The 20,105-nt window shown below is 45.8% G+C and overlaps 1 long non-coding RNA gene across 1 annotated transcript in view; it reads right to left on the reverse strand.

The window, feature by feature from the left end:
- Window positions 1–20,105, reverse strand: part of LOC126101144 (uncharacterized) — a 493,850-nt gene that overhangs the window by 369,873 nt on the left and 103,872 nt on the right. The window lies entirely within an intron of this gene.

Consider the following 20,105-nt stretch of genomic DNA (forward strand, 5'->3'; position numbering starts at 1 on the left):
TAAACAACGGTCGTGAGTGTCAGTTCCTCTGAGATTGGACGTGATGAGTTGATGTTAGTCAAGAATGCCTCTACAGTGAGGAATATTCCATTATCAGCACCTCACTGAATTTGAGCGAGGTCGTGTAATAGGGCTACGACAAGCTGGGCGTTCCTTCTGCTATACTGAAGATAGATTTTTCAGGAATGTAGCGACTGTACATGATTGTTGGAAGCGGTGGTCAAGAGAATGTACGGTTGCACGAAAACCGGTCTCCGAACTGTCAAGTGGCATTAGCGAGAGGGACGATCATCGTGTTCGGCTTACAGCTCTGGCGCATCTTAGTGAATTCGAAGCAGAAATTTGAGTTGCAGTTGGCACCACTGTGACATCACGAGCTGTCAGAAATCGGGTACTTCAAGGACAGCTCAGAGCACTACGCCCTGTATCGTGCATTCCACTGATCCCAAACAACCACTTCAGTGAGGTCAAGCGAGAGCTCATTGGAGATCAGGGTTGAGGTTTGTTATATTTTCTGATGAAAGCTGGTTCTGCTCATGTACCAGTAGTGCCCTGTGTTGTTTAGGAATGGGACCTGCATCCCACGTGTCTGCATAGTAGACACTCTAAACCTAAATCTGGACCTATGATGTGGAGTGTGGTTGCGTATAATAGGAGCACCCTCGTGGTTATCCCACACACCCTGACTGCAAATTTGTACGTACCGTGATCCGACGTGTCGTGCTGTCATTCATGAACATCATTCCCAGGGGTTTTTCCAACTGGATAATGCTCTCTCACATACCGCTGTTGTACTCAACATGCTCTACAAGGTCCCGATATGTTGCCTTGGAGTGGTCGATCATGAGATCTGTCTCCAAGCGAGCACGTATGGAACATCATCGGAAGACAACTATAGCGTCATCCACAGATAGTATTAACGGCCCCTGTATTTTTCTTTTTTTTTTTTTTTTTGGGCGCTCAACTGCGTGGTTATCAGCGCCCGTACAATTACCCAATCTTTGCTCAGTCCAATTTCGCCACTTTTCCTGGATGATGATGAAATGTTGAGGACAACACAAACACCCAGTCATCTCGAGGCAGGTGAAAATCCCTGACCCCGCCGGGAATCGAACCCGGGAGCCCCTGTAGTGACTCACCAAATGCAACAGGCATGGAACTCCGTCACACAAACTGACATTCGCCACCTGTAAAACACAACGCATGCTCGTTCGCTTGCTTGCATTCAATATTCTGGCGGGTATCCCGATTAATAATGTCCAGCAATTCACACTTGCAATGGCGTTAAAGTTAACCTGTGATCTTGCAATGTTAATCATTTGAATACGTTATCTTGGCAAATATATTTCCGAAATTTCTTTATTCTACAGTAATTACTTTTTGGTGTTGCGAATCTTTCAATCACTATATGAAACAGCGAACTATGTAAAACACTGTTCTAAAGTAAACGGAGACGTTGAGCCGTTAGACTTGCCTCCCAAAGGTGCTGATCTCAGTGCCATAGAGAACGTGTGATCAGAGAACAACAGTAGGTGTAGAAAACCGGCACCGCAACCAAGATAGCGCTGTCCGAAGCAGTTCATGAGGCATGGGAAGAGTTGTCACTGAATAACAGGTTTATCCGGAAACGTGTTGCCTCTACTCCCCGGCACCTAAATGCATTTGTACAGGAGGACGGAAGCTGGACGCGGTACTGAATTATTGTGTTGTTGGGGAAGGACGGTTTATGATAAAAGAACAGTCGTTCTCCTTCGAGAAAGAGGAGAATTCGTTCGTTCTGTCTCTATCTTTTTGTTAAAAAAAGAAGCAGATTATACATAAAAATTAGAATGTCAGTTTCACACTTCTCAGTCATTCAATGGACTCTATATTTTAAATTATTTTACGGATTTTGATCAAAAAGAATGAGACAAACATGAAACTAACTTTTTTTGGTCCGCGGCCCATGACGTCAGTACCGATGAAAGCATCAAAGGGAAAGTATTTACTTGCTTTGTTTTTTACCTCGAGAAAAAGCATCATATTAATTTGTGTTCTCTTTAGTTACATGTAGGGAGGGCGACAGTACCGACAAAAGTACGAAAGATATGTCATTTTCTTTTAATACTAAGCAGAAATCGTACTACAAGAAGTAACTCATTATTCCCAAAACAGACAGATGTATTGAACTGAGCTTGTGAGATGGTTGATGATGCAGAGCTTGTCAAACGATTTTGTTACTGGACTTCGTTCTGATCGTTTGAAGGCCGAACAGAGACAACGAGAAAACGACGTACAAATCGCAGTGCTTCTCCAATGAAATCCAAACCGACTCGCATATCAACCAGCGCACTGAAACTCAATAATCCGGCATGACACTATGCGGTACGTAAGTTATTGATCTGATGTAATACCAAACATAATCCGTTTCATTTTGTAATCTCCGCCAAACAGCTCGTGGCTGCTTCAAGATAAGAACAGATTACGGTCGAGAGTTTCCTCGCCCACAGCAGCTACCGGATACCGGCCATACATCAACCACCGCCAACGTCATGTGCCCCCAACTAGTAGAACGTGAAACGACGCTGTTTGTCTATTTATCAACGGTAATTTTCTTATTTTCAGTTCTCGTATTTATCTCGCACTAACGGTTTGAATTTTGCGTGCCTGAAACTTACGAACGTTGTTCAAGTGTCATAAAATATTGTCGTAAGTGGAATAAGGTCTGATATGCCCGCCTGGCTAGCCGTGCGGTCTAATGCAACAAACGCACCAGTTCGCCACACTGAACATCAACATGATCGGCACTGCGCCCAAGCCGCAGCTCCTATGTGACATGCTTCGGACCTCTGAAGCCGACGTCGCCATCCTTCAGGAAGTTTGCGTTGTCATACTATCACCGGTCTACGGCTACGACTCATACCTGCACCCCCTATAGAGGAAAGCCTGCGCGCCCGCTCAGTGACGTCAAGCACAGTGTCTGGTGCCGGTGCTCGCAGTCCGTTTGGCAACAGCGATAAACTGTAAAGGGAACCGGACGACGAAAATTCGTAAAGAACCCCTCGGATACGCAAAAGCATGACGGCACCAAACTCACACAGGTGTGGTCCACAGAAGCAACTGTGAAACAGAGCAACAGAATAATTCAAAGTAATTCTCGGACTGTGTATCCTGCAGAACTATGAAATACTTAATGGTAGTGCCTTTTATGAGATAGACACTGTTTTGCTTTTACATTTAAGCTGCTATTCCGTATCAGTTCATAACTTATATAAAAACTGACAATGTAAGGAAGCTAATACAGTGCCAGTTATGTGCTACCCATTAGGCTAAACATGAGCACATAATTGTTTTCAAGTACTTCAGTTGTGTATCTATAAGACAGCAGTCTAGGCCACTGACATTTATCTGAAATTGCAAACCCAGAAAGTAAGAATTTGTAAAATATAGAAGTATGTTTTTAATATTTTTTCATGTTTTCACAGTTTCTCCCTTTGCATTTTCTGATAGCCTATTGATCCTTTCATGTACTCATTCATTTCTCCTTTCTATGGTTTTAAAGCAAAGTATTTATTCGTACATTATATAGTCGGAAGCTTACTATAATCACTAATAGTAACATTCCTTGCATTGAACTTCAAATTCCCATCCATAATTTATTAATAACAAGCGACTGAGACACTGCTTTTACTTAATTTTCAATTTTTTGGTATACCACATTCCTTGTTTTTGAACAGGCATCTTCCTGAAGACTTTTACAACAGAAAAAAAAGACAGAACTAAATACTAGAACCAGAATACATCGAAACTCGTCCGCACTTTATGTGCATGTACCGACTTTTATTCCTAACAACAAACAATAAGTATAAAGATATACTGAAATATTTAACTACTTAAATATGAATGTGCTTAGGCTATACTGCTTGAACCTGTAGAATATAAAATTCATACAACCTAAACCAGCTAAACTGTAGAATTGCCAGGACAAGAAAACTAAACACTGTTTTCTTCAGCACTTATGCAGTTAAGATCTTATATATTAGTCAAAATATCGCTGACCTTCCACACTGCGTAAGTGCCTATTCTTTGTTAGCACACTTAACTTCTTTCAAGAAATAAACAAAACTAATACTCACTCTTGAACTTTAAGAAGGAGTAAAATTATCTCTGCAAATACTTGACAACTCTTTCTTCCTCGTTGCTTCATCCTCCGGAAATTTAAACACAGTTACTTTTGGTCCACCGTCGTAATTTCCTCTGCAATTCGCCGCAGAACATCGAAACGGCATTTTGCAGGCAACGAAATTTTCACAGGCAGTTTAGTGCACAGAAAGTAAACAACCAAATCACGTACACTAACGCACGAACACCATTCACTATAACAGTAAACTGACGCAAAGCGCGCCGCACGACTGTTCACAAGCACTGTCCCATAAAACTGTTGAAGACTAGCCAGACTAGATGTGTAGCCATGTTGTGACGTCACGCACTACGCGGATAAGTTTCCTTTTACAGGGGGTGCTGCTCATACACGTCCACATGGTATCAATCAGGGCGTGGAGTGGCTTTCTACATACGCGAAGCAATCTCACTCACGGACACGACAATCCTTTCCTCTGGTAGGAGCATGGCTGTTACCATCTTCGACAAGCCCGTCATCAGTATCTGGCTCGACGAACCGTCAGCAGCGATCCATTTTTTTTTCGGACATGACGTGGCGCCCCTGTTTTCTGGGCTCTATGATCGCCTTATCAAATGGTTCAAATGGCTCTGAGGACTATGGGACTTAACATCTGAGGTAATCAGTCCCCTAGAACTTAGAACTACTTAAATCTAACTAACCTAAGGACGTCACACACATCCATGCCTTAGGCAGGATTCGAACCTGCGACCACAGCGGTTGCGCGGTTCCAGACTGAAGCTCCTAGAACCGCTCGGCCATAATTGCCGGCCACCTTATCATGGGAAGCGATTTCAACTGCGTCCTCCATCCGCAGGACCAAATGCCTGGTTAATCACCATGTCCGGCGCTGCTCACCTTAATAGAAGATTTTCATCTAGTGGACGTTTGCGAGAAAATTCATTGCATTACCCCCGGTCTTACCCATTATACACCACATTCTACGAGCAGAACGATGGCCCCTTGCATTTTCGGACCCTTGAGCCGTCATTTGCTCCCTGGCTTTGCCACCTCAATCAGTGTAGGGCAACAGAGGTTACTGGAAGCTTAATGCCTCTGTCCTTAGTGATCCACACTGCCGAAAATGTATTGCCACTACATGGGCGTCTTGCGAACGACGTCTCCCGCAGTACACACCCACGTTGCATTGGTGGCTCAAATGTGCCAAACCTGTGATCGGAAAGGTATTCATGCGATGTGGCAAGGAAGCAGCAGCATGACATCGAGACACCACAAACTTTCACTACGCCGTCCTCGATGCGCTCCCTCCATCACCTGACACCCATAGGGAACGACAGCGTACTAAAACTAGTTACCTCTCTCTCACCTACGTGCAAGTCTATATGGTGTCGTGGTGCGTTCCCGACTACACAGGACCTCCTCCAAGACGAAACGCCATCCACAATCCATGTCGCATCCGACCATGGTCGTCGACGTCGAATTTTCGTCCCCAACATCACGACCTCCGACGGTGTTCACCACACAACACAGGCGGCAGTGGTGTCGGCCTTTGCTGAACATTGCCACCAACTTTATGACGACGTACCGATGGCAACGCCAATTCCTGATTATCTCCCTCCTCCCCCAGATCTGACCCTCGCCGTAGCGGAGTCAACGTCCATGATGTGTGCAATCACCGCAGAAGAGGTGGTAGATGCGATTAACAAGGGGGCCAAGAACAAATCACCATGACCGGATGGTCTCCCAGTGGAGTTTTACCGGGCGTTCACCACGTTAATGCTTCACCGCTGGACAGAAATGATTCAGGAACTCTGTACTCCGTCCTTCCCAAATCCACCTGAATTCGTCACTGGCATTCTTCTGCCTGTGCCTACGACGAAAGGAGGGTCTCATGTTTCTGTATATCGCCCCTTACATTAATGAATGAATGCACGCCTCTTAGCAGCACGCATACGCACCGTCTTACTACGGCCCTTTTACCGGCCACCCTACAAACTGCCCTAGGCGAATGCCGTGACCTCATCGTGCTGGCGGCAATTTGTCGCCTTCGGCAGCACTGGTATCCATTGCTTTCACCAGTGCCTTTGATCGCGTTCGTTACCCATTCCTCCTCATGGTGGCGACACGTATGGGGTTCCCATTACTCTTTGTCGATGCCATTCGCTGGCTATTACTTCCCGCGGTTTCGATGGTACAAGTCAATGGGAGGTTTGTAGTACCGATTCCTATACGTCGCTCTGTGCATCAAGAATTCCCTATGTCTACTTTACTATACGCCATTGCACTTGAGCCCCTCAGCACTGGACTGCAGGATCTCACTTTACGTGACTGCACCTTTGACTACAGGGCTTATGCGGACGACCTCCTCTTTCTCACCTGCTCCTCCACGAAACTCAACAACGCCATTCAATGGATCCACCAGTATGGACATACTTTGGGTAGTATTCTTAATGTACGGAAATCGACTATGATGCACAATGAGCGTGGCCTCCCGGCTATGGTGCCGACCCCACTCCCAGTCAGTACCATCCTTCGTTACTTGGTTATCGAATTTACGAGCTCCACACGCCACACAGTGGCCCTCGCTTACCGGCGGCTTTCGCAGTCGATTCGGCACTATGCTCGCGGTCTAGTGCACCGTAACTTCATCCAACTCCAACGTGTGTCCTCTGCCAACATGTAGTCGCCCCTAAACTGGTACACGTTGTCCAGATCCTCGAAATGCCATTACTCCTTGGCTGCTGCATCCAATCAGCTTTTAGATATTCCGCGTCAGCAGGGGCAATTTTCAAAGTCCGCTACAACACTCTTACACTGCCTGCTGCAAAAGCTGGCCTGGGACTCGTCAACGTGCGGGCATGATCTTCTGCACTCTCTGTCCATACTATGTTGTGGCACTGGCGGGGGCAGGTCCCGTCCTTAACACGCAGTCTCTTAGTTATCCTCCGACCAGCTTCTCTTGATCCACCGATCAATGTGCCACCTATTTCTCCATTATAGTACCAAGTCGCCAATTGTTTCATAGAACTCAGCTACGTTCGGGCCGATCTTCCAGTCACCCGTCCTTCCCGCACAAAAGACTATTATCGTTTGTTTATGCTGTCCACCATTTACGACCCCATGGTGCTACAGCACCCTAACATTAACTGGCGAACGGTTTGGGGGTGTGCGCATGCACCCTTTTCACCGTCGTCTGTGTCTGCACTCTGCTATGTTGTAGTATATGGCAAATTCCCGACTAATAGTCGACTTCATCGCATAGGACTGGCCACCTCCCCACTCTGCCCCGACTGTCAGCTCTAAGACACCGACGAGCACCGTCTTCCGTGCCCCTAAAACGAATCGTGGGCATTTACCTCCGTGCCCCGCCAACGACGGTAACAGATTTCTTGTAGTTGCCTCAGACATTTCACTACTCTCTTGCTAAGCACCATACACTCACCTGGTTTCGAGGACAGGCTTTAGAATACCTCTTTCAGAGTGGTCCGCATACAGTCCTCGACTTCAGGCACAAAGTTGTGACCGCGCATAGCACCCTCACCCGAAAACCATCTTACCGAAAAACTTTTGCCGGTTATCTCCGCAGCGTCTTCCTTGACACCCCTCAAAGTTGGGGTGTGCCATGCCTACCCGTCCCATGATGCAACACCCTTACCCACGTTCTCATGCATCGACCAAAAAAAGAATGTGTTATATTTTGTAGTTTTTAATGCTTTTCTAATATTTTGTTAAACTAAAAGAAATCATTTCTGTATGTTTAAAGTGTACCTTAAAGAACTGTTGTATTGTATATATATATATATATATATATATATATATATATATATATATATATATATATATATATATATATATACTCCTGGAAATTGAAATAAGGACACCGTGAATTCATTGTCCCAGGAAGGGGAAACTTTATTGACACATTCCTGGGGGCAGATACATCACATGATCACACTGACAGAACCACAGGCACATAGACTCAGGCAACAGAGCATGCACAATGTCGGCACTAGTACAGTGTATATCCACCTTTCGCAGCAATGCAGGCTGCTATTCTCCCATGGAGACGATCGTAGAGAGTTTCCAGGAGTGTCGGTGTCAATGTGTTCTTTTTTCCATTTCCAGGAGTGTATATATACACTCCTGGAAATGGAAAAAAGAACACATTGACACCGGTGTGTCAGACCCACCATACTTGCTCCGGACACTGCGAGAGGGCTGTACAAGCAATGATCACACGCACGGCACAGCGGACACACCAGGAACCGCGGTGTTGGCCGTCGAATGGCGCTAGCTGCGCAGCATTTGTGCACCGCCGCCGTCAGTGTCAGCCAGTTTGCCGTGGCATACGGAGCTCCATCGCAGTCTTTAACACTGGTAGCATGCCGCGACAGCGTGGACGTGAACCGTATGTGCAGTTGACGGACTTTGAGCGAGGGCGTATAGTGGGCATGCGGGAGGCCGGATGGACGTACCGCCGAATTGCTCAACACGTGGGGCGTGAGGTCTCCACAGTACATCGATGTTGTCGCCAGTGGTCGGCGGAAGGTGCACGTGCCCGTCGACCTGGGACCGGACCGCAGCGACGCACGGATGCACGCCAAGACCGTAGGATCCTACGCAGTGCCGTAGGGGACCGCACCGCCACTTCCCAGCAAATTAGGGACACTGTTGCTCCTGGGGTATCGGCGAGGACCATTCGCAACCGTCTCCATGAAGCTGGGCTACGGTCCCGCACACCGTTAGGCCGTCTTCCGCTCACGCCCCAACATCGTGCAGCCCGCCTCCAGTGGTGTCGCGACAGGCGTGAATGGAGGGACGAATGGAGACGTGTCGTCTTCAGCGATGAGAGTCGCTTCTGCCTTGGTGCCAATGATGGTCGTATGCGTGTTTGGCGCCGTGCAGGTGAGCGCCACAATCAGGACTGCATACGACCGAGGCACACAGGGCCAACACCCGGCATCATGGTGTGGGGAGCGATCTCCTACACTGGCCGTACACCACTGGTGATCGTCGAGGGGACACTGAATAGTGCACGGTACATCCAAACCGTCATCGAACCCATCGTTCTACCCTTCCTAGACCGGCAAGGGAACTTGCTGTTCCAACAGGACAATGCACGTCCGCATGTATCCCGTGCCACCCAACGTGCTCTAGAAGGTGTAAGTCAACTACCCTGGCCAGCAAGATCTCCGGATCTGTCCCCCATTGAGCATGTTTGGGACTGGATGAAGCGTCGTCTCACGCGGTCTGCACGTCCAGCACGAACGCTGGTCCAACTGAGGCGCCAGGTGGAAATGGCATGGCAAGCCGTTCCACAGGACTACATCCAGCATCTCTACGATCGTCTCCATGGGAGAATAGCAGCCTGCATTGCTGCGAAAGGTGGATATACACTGTACTAGTGCCGACATTGTGCATGCTCTGTTGCCTGTGCTTATGTGCCTGTGGTTCTGTCAGTGTGATCATGTGATGTATCTGACCCCAGGAATGTGTCAATAAAGTTTCCCCTTCCTGGGACAATGAATTCACGGTGTTCTTATTTCAATTTCCAGGAGTGTATATATATTTTCTGTTAGTTTGTTCAATAAAGATTATTGCAAAAAAAATGCACTGCTTCCCGAGTGGTAAGGCGTGCCGGTCCCTGGCACGAATCCGCCCGGTGGATTAGTTTCGAGGACCGGTGTGCCGGCCAGCCTGTGGAAGATTTTTAAGGAGATTTTCCATCTACCTCGGCGAACGCGGGCTGGTTCCCCTTATCCCGCCTCAGTTACACTGCGTCAGCGATTGCTGTGCAAACACCGTTTCCACGTACGCGTACAGCGTAGTTATTCTACCGCGCAAACATTTGGGGTTACATTCGTCTGGTATGAGACGTTCCCGGGGCGTCCACTGGGGGCCGAACCGCACAATAACCCTGGGTTCAGTGTGAGGCGGCGGTGGGGTGGATGGACTGCTGTGGCCTGTTCTGGGATTGTAAACCACTGTGGTCTACGGCGGGACGAAGCCTCTCCGTCGTTTCTAGGTCCCTGGTTTAATACATACATACAAGGTCAAACATTTGTGGCATATTATTTGTTTTGGGTTTAGCATGTGAGGCAGCTCTGAGCCTTTGAATTGCGTGTGGGGTGTTTACTTTTGGTCAAAACAGTCTGAAAAATACTTTTCTGCTTCAGGAATCATCGTTCTGGCATGAATGAATTTCCACATTCAGGAATTCTTGATAACAGACATATGTGAGGAAGTGCGACTATTTAAGCGTCATGTGGCATTTTCATCCGCTAGGCAAGGTTCATAAGACGGGAGCATGCTCTAATTTTAAACAAAAGAAAAGTCGAAGCGCTGACTATTAATGCATTTTTACTTGATCATCATCAGTTGACTTAATGAGAGCCCCAATGCAATTTTCCTACTGGTGTGTACCTATGATGGCTTTGTATTAACTTCTTAAGAATAATTAATGGCTAAGCTCTACCAACAGGCATATAGGCCTACTTCAGGAAAGGGCAGTCAGACGATAATACGTTGCCTGTGGTGACCCAAAAGTGATGTTGTGCATTACGGAAAGCTCCACAGAGGAGAGTATACCGCAGCTGGTATTTTTTTTCCAACGACTGAGACGCGTATCGGTCGCAGTGCGAGAAGAACGACCTACAAAACTTCATCAAGTGTTGATACTACGCGATAACACACTCTGCCGATTTCGCTAGAGTTTCCAAGAGTTTGAAAAGTCATCCACAACTCACTATTTCTTCTCAACTTATGACCTAAATGTTCACCTTTAAAGCTCTTTATCGAAAAACAGGCAAGAAAGTATCTCTCTGATCGAAAATGCACTTCAAACCTGGTTCGACTACATCTTTGACTCAAATAGAGTATATTGCTACAGCCGTGGAATTAATAAACTATTTGAGTGCTGTCAAACTATTTTAGATAATGCGAGAGAATACACTGTTGATGATAAATTTCTCTCTGATGTTTACTGCTGTGTTCAATAAAAAATGGAAAGCACTCTTCAAATATGTACTTTACTAATTCACATGAAATTCATGTTACCAAGAAGGCCTGTTTTAATGAAACATAAAGTGCCTGTAACAGGAGCGTGCCTATATCAGCACGAATTACTCAGTCTGGTATGCGAAACGGTCTGTGTTACTTGCAGTCCTGTGTCACAATGAATCAGTATAGGAATAAATTTCATAAAAAAATTTCCACATTGATTTTCGATCTGACTGATTGTAGCTATGACGCCATACTGTTAAAAATGTAGCCTCCAGCGCGACAGGAACCAGGTACCAAAGCACCTCTCACTTTCCAAGCTACGACGTTACCTTACAGGCAGCGGAATCCAACGTTGCGCTCTCCCTTATTGCTCCAGTGCTAGTTAGGACAGAGAAGCTCGCAGCTTAAAAGACGTGATTCATTCCAATTTCCGATTGACGTTCCTGGACTCCAAAACATAAACTGAGGGCTTTATTTCATAGCTTATGTGAAAATATTGGACATTTACACGAATACATCATGTGAATTTTGTAGACTAATTCTGTGTTATCCAGAAAGTGACACGTCCGTCACAGTGTTTCGAAATAGATCCTGCGATATTGCCAAGATTCAGTTATACTTCTAACAGGAAATACCAACCTTGAATGGTCTAGGATGTGACTACATTTCGCGTCTCAAAGACGTGGCGCCGGAGCACAGAGATAGCCAAAGTACCGGGTGGTTATAACTAAACTTGGTCTATTTAACACATCAGAACAGGGAAACTAGTTACCGTACGAGAACCAAACTTGGTAACATTGATTTCAGGAGTATTTGATGCATGATTTACATGCGTCACAGCGCCACCGTCTACTTCGAACTATGGCCACCAGGTGCCGAGATCAGTCATCGTGATTCATAGTCTCACACACTTGACCAGTCGCTGTGCACTTGTTGACGTGTCAGCATAAGCTTGGGCAAAATGAGCAGCGCATTATTGATGAAACTCTGTTGTCAAAACAACAGTAATTCTGCAGCTGCACTTCGAGAATATCGCCGGCTGAAAGGGTCCTCTTTCTCCAACTGCCGTGTGGAGCAGGATGAAGAAAGTAGAACCAACTGGAGAACTGGACGTCGCTCCGGGAAGAGGCCGACGACCAGTTGCACCACAGGTGGTTGATGAAATCGCTTTTGCAATGGCAGACACCGGTGCGAGCAATTCCTGATCGTCAGGCAGTGCGCATGCCAAGTGAAGATAGTTGAACATTCCGTGGTCCACTGCATGGAAGGTGCTTCGAACCATTCTCAAATGGTTTCCGTACAAGATCCATATTGTACAGCAGCTTGCACCATAGGACACACAACGACTTATTGACTTCGCTCTTCACTTTCTTGCAAGGATTCAAGTTGGTGAGGGCTGGCTCCGTATTATCCAATGGACAGACGAAGCTCATTTTCCTCCGACGAGTGAGGAGAAAACATAGAACTACCGAGTGTTGGGATATTCACCTCCAGTCACCGCGCATGAAGTCCCTCTGTATGGTGAACGAGTTGCCAAAAGGTGTGGCTTCACGGCTACATTCATCGTTGGCCCATTCTTTTTTGAACAGGTTGGCGCCCAAGGACCAAAGACGTGAAGTGTGACTGGCCAGCGTAAGTGCGATATGCTTCGCCTGCGTGGAATACACGTCCTACAGTAGAGAGACGCATTGAACTCAACAGTTTTCATGCAAGTCGGGGTCCCACCGCACATCGCTCGTGAAACTCAATGCCTCTCCGAAACACATTTGGAAACGATCGAATTATCAGCTGATCGTTATGAAATACTTGGTCAGCACGATCATCTGACATCACTCCCTGTGATTTCTGGTTGTGGAGCTACCAGAAGGACAGGGTTTACCAGGGGAACATTCACATATGTGCTGATCTGAAGCGCAGCATATCAAGAGAGGTAACCAGCATAACTACGGACAGGCTTCGTTCTGCTGTGCAGAATTAAATCCCACTCTGTCACACTCTCCTAGACACTGATGGGCGCCATACTGAGCCCCATTCTAGCAGTAATGGTATGATGCACCGTAGCAGCACATTAAAAACTTTTCAGTTGAGCTGATACTGCGTTACTTCTCTTTCTCATGTCCTTGACATTAATGCTACCCAATTCGGATCTCGAATGGAAATTAGTTTCCTAACGTGTTAAATAGGGCAAGTTTAATTGTAACCACCCGGTAAATGTCAAAATGTTCAAAAGTGTTTGAATTCCTAAGATACCAAATTCATGAGATCATCGGTCCCTAGACGTTCACACTACTAAAACTAACTTATGCTAAGAACAACACAGAGACCCATGCCCGAGAGAGGACTCGAACCTCTGGTAAATGTCAACGAGACTTCTTTGCATTTCTGTATCTGGGTTTAGGGACTACAGCGTCTTCACTAGTACTGACTAGTAGAGGCGCCGACTGCAAAATAAACAAAACAAATCATTAAAAGTTATAATTATTCTTGTTTTTCTGTTTCAAACGTAAGAAAACTAAAAATCTCATTGCCAGATATGTTTCACACTTTCAGAATATATACACAAGTTATAGTGAACAACACATCTTTTTCTGACAATAGACTTGGAGTATATTTTTCTTGAAATCTATGCTGTTTGCAAAACGTAACATCAACAGGGAGACTTCGTAAGGTACGAACAACACGAAGTTCCAAACAAGGAAATGCTGCTATGCACGACACCTGAAAAAACGACGGATAATGCAGTCTCAAAAGTCAGTTGAAAATTAAACTAGTGAATGTATACATTGTAACTTCGATTCCGGCTGCTACTATCGAGAAAGGAGAAATAGTTGCTATTAGTAAGTGGATTAGGGAGCACAAGACGCTAACCTTAATGTGTAGAATGAGCCATCCTTGACTAAAACTGTCATTCAGTCCATAAATACGGAAAGAAAGGTACGTATCATCCATTCATTATGATCAAATACATCGGCTACTGATGCTTCGTTAATAAAAGCGAGTAGCGCCTATCTTGAAGACCTTTTCAACGTGCAGTATGCTTAAGACAGAACCCGAAATAACAACAGGTCCACCAAGCCGACCGTGGTGCTGAGATTCCAGAGATTCTAGGCCACGCTTACGCAGAGTGTAATTTATTTAGCCAATAACGTTTTAATATAAACGGCGCCTCTTGTCTCTCACAATAATCTTATCTATATTATCGAGTTCTATTGCTGGGGAGCACAGATGGGCAGACGGTTCTGGATTTTGCAGAGATTATTCATATGGTGCTGAATCATAACGCCAAACTACTACCACTGCATCATATCATAGGCCATACTTAATTTCTGTTTGTGAAAGAAATGCCCAGCAGAAAGTGAACAGCGTCAGAACCACTAAGCTCTCACCCTACACGTCCGCCGCTCGTGGCCTCGCGGTAGCGTTCTCGCTTCCCGAGCACGGGGTCCCGGGTTCGATTCCCGGCGGGGTCAGGGATTTTCACCTGCCTCGAGATGACTGGGTGTTTGTGTTGTCCTCATCATTTCATCATCATCCAGGAAAGTGGCGAAATTGGACTGAGCAAAGGTTGGGAAATTGTACGGGCGCTGATAACCACGCAGTTGAGCGCCCCACAAACCAAACATCATCATCATCTCTCACCCTACACTCAACACGATCCCAGTAACGGCCAGTTAATGATTGCAGAATGCTCTATGCTCGCATCTTTCTGACCATGACTTCATTTCTATCACGGGAATGTCACCCTGTTGCCGAGGCGTTCTGAAGTATTGTGGTCAGCCACACAATCGTTCACGCCCACTCCCTCCTCGCAATCCGCCACAACCACTGTGGATGTACCATAAATTGCGACACTGAACCTAAATTTATACTAAATTAACCAGCTTCTTACCAGTTTTTCTGACTGGCTATTCTGCTGTTTCTGTAAAGAGAAATACTTAAGATAGTTACGAATGTTTTGTATGGCGATCATCCAATGTTTCCATTCTTCCATATTCATTATTCGACAAATTGTGACAATAAGTGACAGAGAAGCACCTATGAATTTTTAAGTAATAATCTTTGAAACGTGGCACACTTCATCATTCGTCTGACGACAGTGAAAACTGCATTTTGATCCACACAGCGCTGCAGTACAAATTTATGGGTTTAGTAGAGATCTGTCACTTAAATTCTTTGCGGTCTTTATCAGTTAAGATAAAGGAGGAGGAAAAAGTCTGACAATAAATATACTATTCCTGCGGGATTTGGGCCTATGACTACACCTTTAGCAGCACTCAGTAACTGAGGAATCAAAACGTGACGAACATTCTCTCACTGGTGTAGTACAGAGTAAGGCAGAGAGAAGCAGTTTAGTCATTTATTTTATGTTTCATTTAAAGTATTACAGTTCATTTCAAGCGAGTTTTCCTCATGATTAACTGTAATATAAATTATCTCAATCTATCTTAACATAGAACTGTGTTGTTCATTGTTCTATGCTGCAGCGGCTTTTGGAGTATTGGCGGTTGAGGGTGCCAGTGGGTGAGCAGAAATCAACGTCCAGTGGTGCCTTCTGATAGCATGGAGCTGTGGGAAACATAGTTTTACAGCAGTTATTGTGGTGTTATATCGCCTGATATACCTTTTTATATGTCAGTTGTTCTCTTACGATTTAGGCTCCCTAAACTTTTCCTTGTGGGTCAGATACCACGAAAGAGACGATACGAATTCGAGTCACAGTCCAGACTAAATTTTTCGACGTTCCAAATTCTGTTCACACAAAATAGGAGCCATGTGGCCTTAAATGACCTCTGCCTAATTAAATACAATTAAGTTTCTTGTGTAAGGAAACTCACTGGCTACAGAGTTTCTGTTCGCCACGATTTCGGCCTCGGCAAAGACCCAACTTAAACCGGCTCTATCCCATCTGGTAGCGGAGGGATATGATGTTTATAGTGTGTATTCTGATGGTGTACCTTGATGTTCTTGGCATTACTAGAAATGAAGGGCATACATTATGGTGCGTTTAAAATACATACTGGAAGTGGGTGTTTAGGGTATGTTGGACGAGGACGGAAACTGTCAGGGTGCGCCCTATTAAAACTCGTCCGAGTTTCCCAAGTGATATATTACTTCCAGCTACAGTTATCCCGTTCCTCTCGGTCTGCGTCACCGGGTCCCGGAATGCTTAGGACACCACTTCGCTGTTTGCGAAAAGGCTTGGTGCGGAATGGCTGCCTCAGCGATCTGTGCAACGCATTGCTGTGTGTCAGCCTTGTACGCCTGCGGCGTTGAGGCGACATCAGGATGTGTCTGCAGTCGACTCATCGGTCTTCGCCCCTGTTGCCTCAGCGCTGCTCGTGGGGCAGCTGCAATGCAGCCCGCAGCGTGCTTCCTCGCTGGCGTGGCTAAGATCGCGGCGACAACAAGCGCCCGCGATCTGGCACCCAAATCTGCGGCCCTCGCCTCTGGATGCCTCCAGCGTGTGTTGGAAGCCAGGACGACTGCCCGCATCTACATCTACATCTACATTTATACTCCGCAAGCCACCCAACGGTGTGTGGCGGAGGGCACTTAACGTGCCACTGTCATTACCTCCCATTCCTGTTCCAGTCGCGTATGGCTCGCGGGAAGAACGACTGTCTGAAAGCCTCCGCGCGCGCTCGAATCTCTCTAATTTTACATTCGTGATCTCCTCGGGAGGTATAAGTAGGGGGAAGCAATATATTCGATACCCCATCCAGAAACGCACCCTCTCGAAACCTGGCGAGCAAGCTACACCGCGATGCAGAGCGCCTCTCTTGCAGAGTCTGCCACTTGAGTTTGTTAAACATCTCCGTAACGCTATCACGGTTACCAAATAACCCTGTGACGAAACGCGCCGCTCTTCTTTGGATCTTCTCTATCTCCTCCGTCAACCCGATCTGGTACGGATCCCACACTGATGCGCAATACTCAAGTATAGGTCGAACGAGTGTTTTGTAAGCCACCTCCTTTGTTGATGGACTACATTTTCTAAGGACTCTCCCAATGAATCTCAACCTGGTACCCGCCTTACCAACAACCAATTTTATATGATCATTCCACTTCAAATCGTTCCGCACGCATACTCCCAGATATTTTACAGAAGTAACTGCCACCAGTGTTTGTTCTGCTACCATATAATCATACAATAAAGGATCCTTCTTTCCATGTATTCGCAATACATTACATTTGTCTATGTTAAGGGTCAGTTGCCACTCCCTGCACCAAGTGCCTATCCGCTGCAGATCTTCCTGCATTTCGCTACAATTTTCTAATGCTGCAACTTCTCTGTATATTACAGCATCATCCGCGAAAAGCCGCATGGAACTTCCGACACTATCTACTAGGTCATTTATATATATTGTGAAAAGCAATGGTCCCATAACACTCACCTGTGGCACGCCAGAGGTTACTTTAACGTCTGTAGACGTCTCTCCATTGATAACAACATGCAGTGTTCTGTTTGCTAAAAACTCTTCAATCCAGCCACACAACTGGTCTGATATTCCGTAGGCTCTTACTTTGTTTATCAGGCGACAGTGCGGAACTGTATCGAACGCCTTCCGGAAGTCAAGGAAGATAGCATCTACCTGGGAGCCTGTATCTAATATTTTCCGGGTCTCATGAACAAATAAAGCGAGTTGGGTCTCACACGATCGCTGTTTCCGGAATCCATGTTGAATCCTACATAGTAGATTCTGGGTTTCCAAAAACGACATGATACTCGAGCAAAAAACATGTTCTAAAATTCTACAACAGATCGACGTCAGAGGTCTATAGTTTTGCGCATCTGCTCGACGACCCTTCTTGAAGACTGGGACTACCTGTGCTCTTTTCCAATCATTTGGAACCTTCCGTTCCTCTAGAGACTTGCGGTACACGGCTGTTAGAAGGGGGGCAAGTTCTTTAGCAGTAGCGAGCCGTGGCGCGGCCCGCCACTGGCTGACTGTTGACCCCGCGTTGGCCTCAGAAGGTCGAGCCAGCGACCTACCGTGGACTGGAATGCTGGCGGCCTATCTGCTGCTGCATGTAGCCAGCAGTGGGACACGCCTCGCCGTCCAGGTGAGCTGTCACACTTGAATGCTCTCTTAGTGAACCGGCCCCTATTCATATGTGACTGTGCACCTCTTTTTTTCTGACGTGCCTCTCTGAGTCATGTACTCACAACACCTGGGTTGGGCCAGTGGGCCGTTTCTACCTGTAACTTGCGCCATGAAAACTGCTGTGTTTACTCTTTTCGGCAGGTCTACAGCCATGTGGCCTTCATTCTACTTCGCAACCGCTGGTAGCAAAACTTTCTGTCAACAGGCTCGCTCCTGGCTGTAACTTGTGCACTCCAAAATATTGCACCGAAGCTAACCTTTTCCTGTCTTAAGGCGTGGTGCCACTACATGGGCAACCTCACACCTATGAAACCATAATCAATCCAGCACGCCACTAAAGCTCACAGGTGCTATACTCATGATTGTGTGGCAACACTGGATGCCATCTGCCCACAAATTAAATACCGTGAAAAAATTCAATTTCCTATCAACTTACCAATTATCAGCAGGCTTCTGCATTAGAAATTATGTTAGTCTCATATCATCGGGATGTAAACATGCTTTCAGATGTCATAACGTCAGTTCGAAGCCAGTTTGAAATTTTCACTACTTCCAAGAAATTTGTTAGACCTAGAAATACCATTCAAGAGTATAAAACTACCAAATATTTCGATATTGCTTTCATTACCGCTATTAACTTCTTTATCCTGCTGCTCCTATATGAGACTTTGAATGAAACATTTAATGCTTCTTGGCCAGTTTTAGAAACAATGGCCCAGATTGGGAAAAGTATTTAGTTCGCAGCAAATAGCTGCGGCTTTCTGTGGCTACTGGACTGTTCTCTTTCTCCTCATTACTACTGCAAAATACTGGAGGACGTAATGCTTCCTTCTGTTCGTCACAGATTTTCGGGAGGCAGAATAATCTTCTAACATGTGAACAAATAATTGCCTAATTATGAGTATGAAAGTTACTGGCGACTCGATGTTAATTTTGACGTTTTCATAAAGAGCTTGCCGCTGTTAATCGCGTTGCATTGAACTGGTTAGCTCGACATCCAGTTTGCGGGAAACCACTCGTGTCAGGAACGACGTTTCACAGGCGTGGAAAAACGTTTCAAAGAGCAGAAAGACTTCGAATTACCATAGAACACGAGTCCAGACATTGCCTCAAATATTTAATTTTGCCTGCACATTGTTGGAATGAGTTACGTGAGGGATTTAGTTAACTTAATTGTTAATGAGTGTGGTGGTGATTTTCACATGTCATTTACTGTAGTAAAATTAAGTTTACAAGTGTTGAGGATGACGCATTTCCTAGTACTTACAATATTGTACCTCTGATTTACATCTGGACTGATTCCCTTAAAGAATACAGTTCTCTAGTGATCTTTCGTGGTATCCCCTGTATAGTCAAACAAACGACTGTATTGCAAAGACACTCAAGTACCTGCAAGACAGCTTCGTTGTGTACGCTGCATGCCAATCAGGCGAAACGCAAATCAGGTCGTTCAGATAGTCTTGGGTATGACAGAACGTTGACGGTAGTAGAATCGTTTTGCAGTCAGCCTCAAATAACGGTCCTCTAAATTTTATCAGTAGTTTTCTGCTAATAAATCGTCACCTTTCCTCCAGGGACTACCGTTTGAGTTACCGAAGCGTGTACGTAACACCCGCATATCGCTTGGACGCACCAGTAACAAATCTCACGGCTCGCCTCCGAATTGCTTCGACGTCTTACTTTAATCCGACGTAGTGAGGATCCGAGACACTCGAGGAGTACTCAAGGGTAGGTCACAGTAGCGTATTATTTGTGGTCCCCTTTACAGAGGAAAAACACTTTCTCAAAATACTCCCAATAAAACGAAGTCAGCTATTTGTCTTTCCTATCACAACTGTCATTCGCTCGTTCCATTTCATACATCCTTGCAACGTTAC

Source organism: Schistocerca cancellata, chromosome 9, assembly GCF_023864275.1.
Source record: "Schistocerca cancellata isolate TAMUIC-IGC-003103 chromosome 9, iqSchCanc2.1, whole genome shotgun sequence".
NCBI classification, from domain to species: Eukaryota; Metazoa; Arthropoda; class Insecta; order Orthoptera; family Acrididae; genus Schistocerca; species Schistocerca cancellata.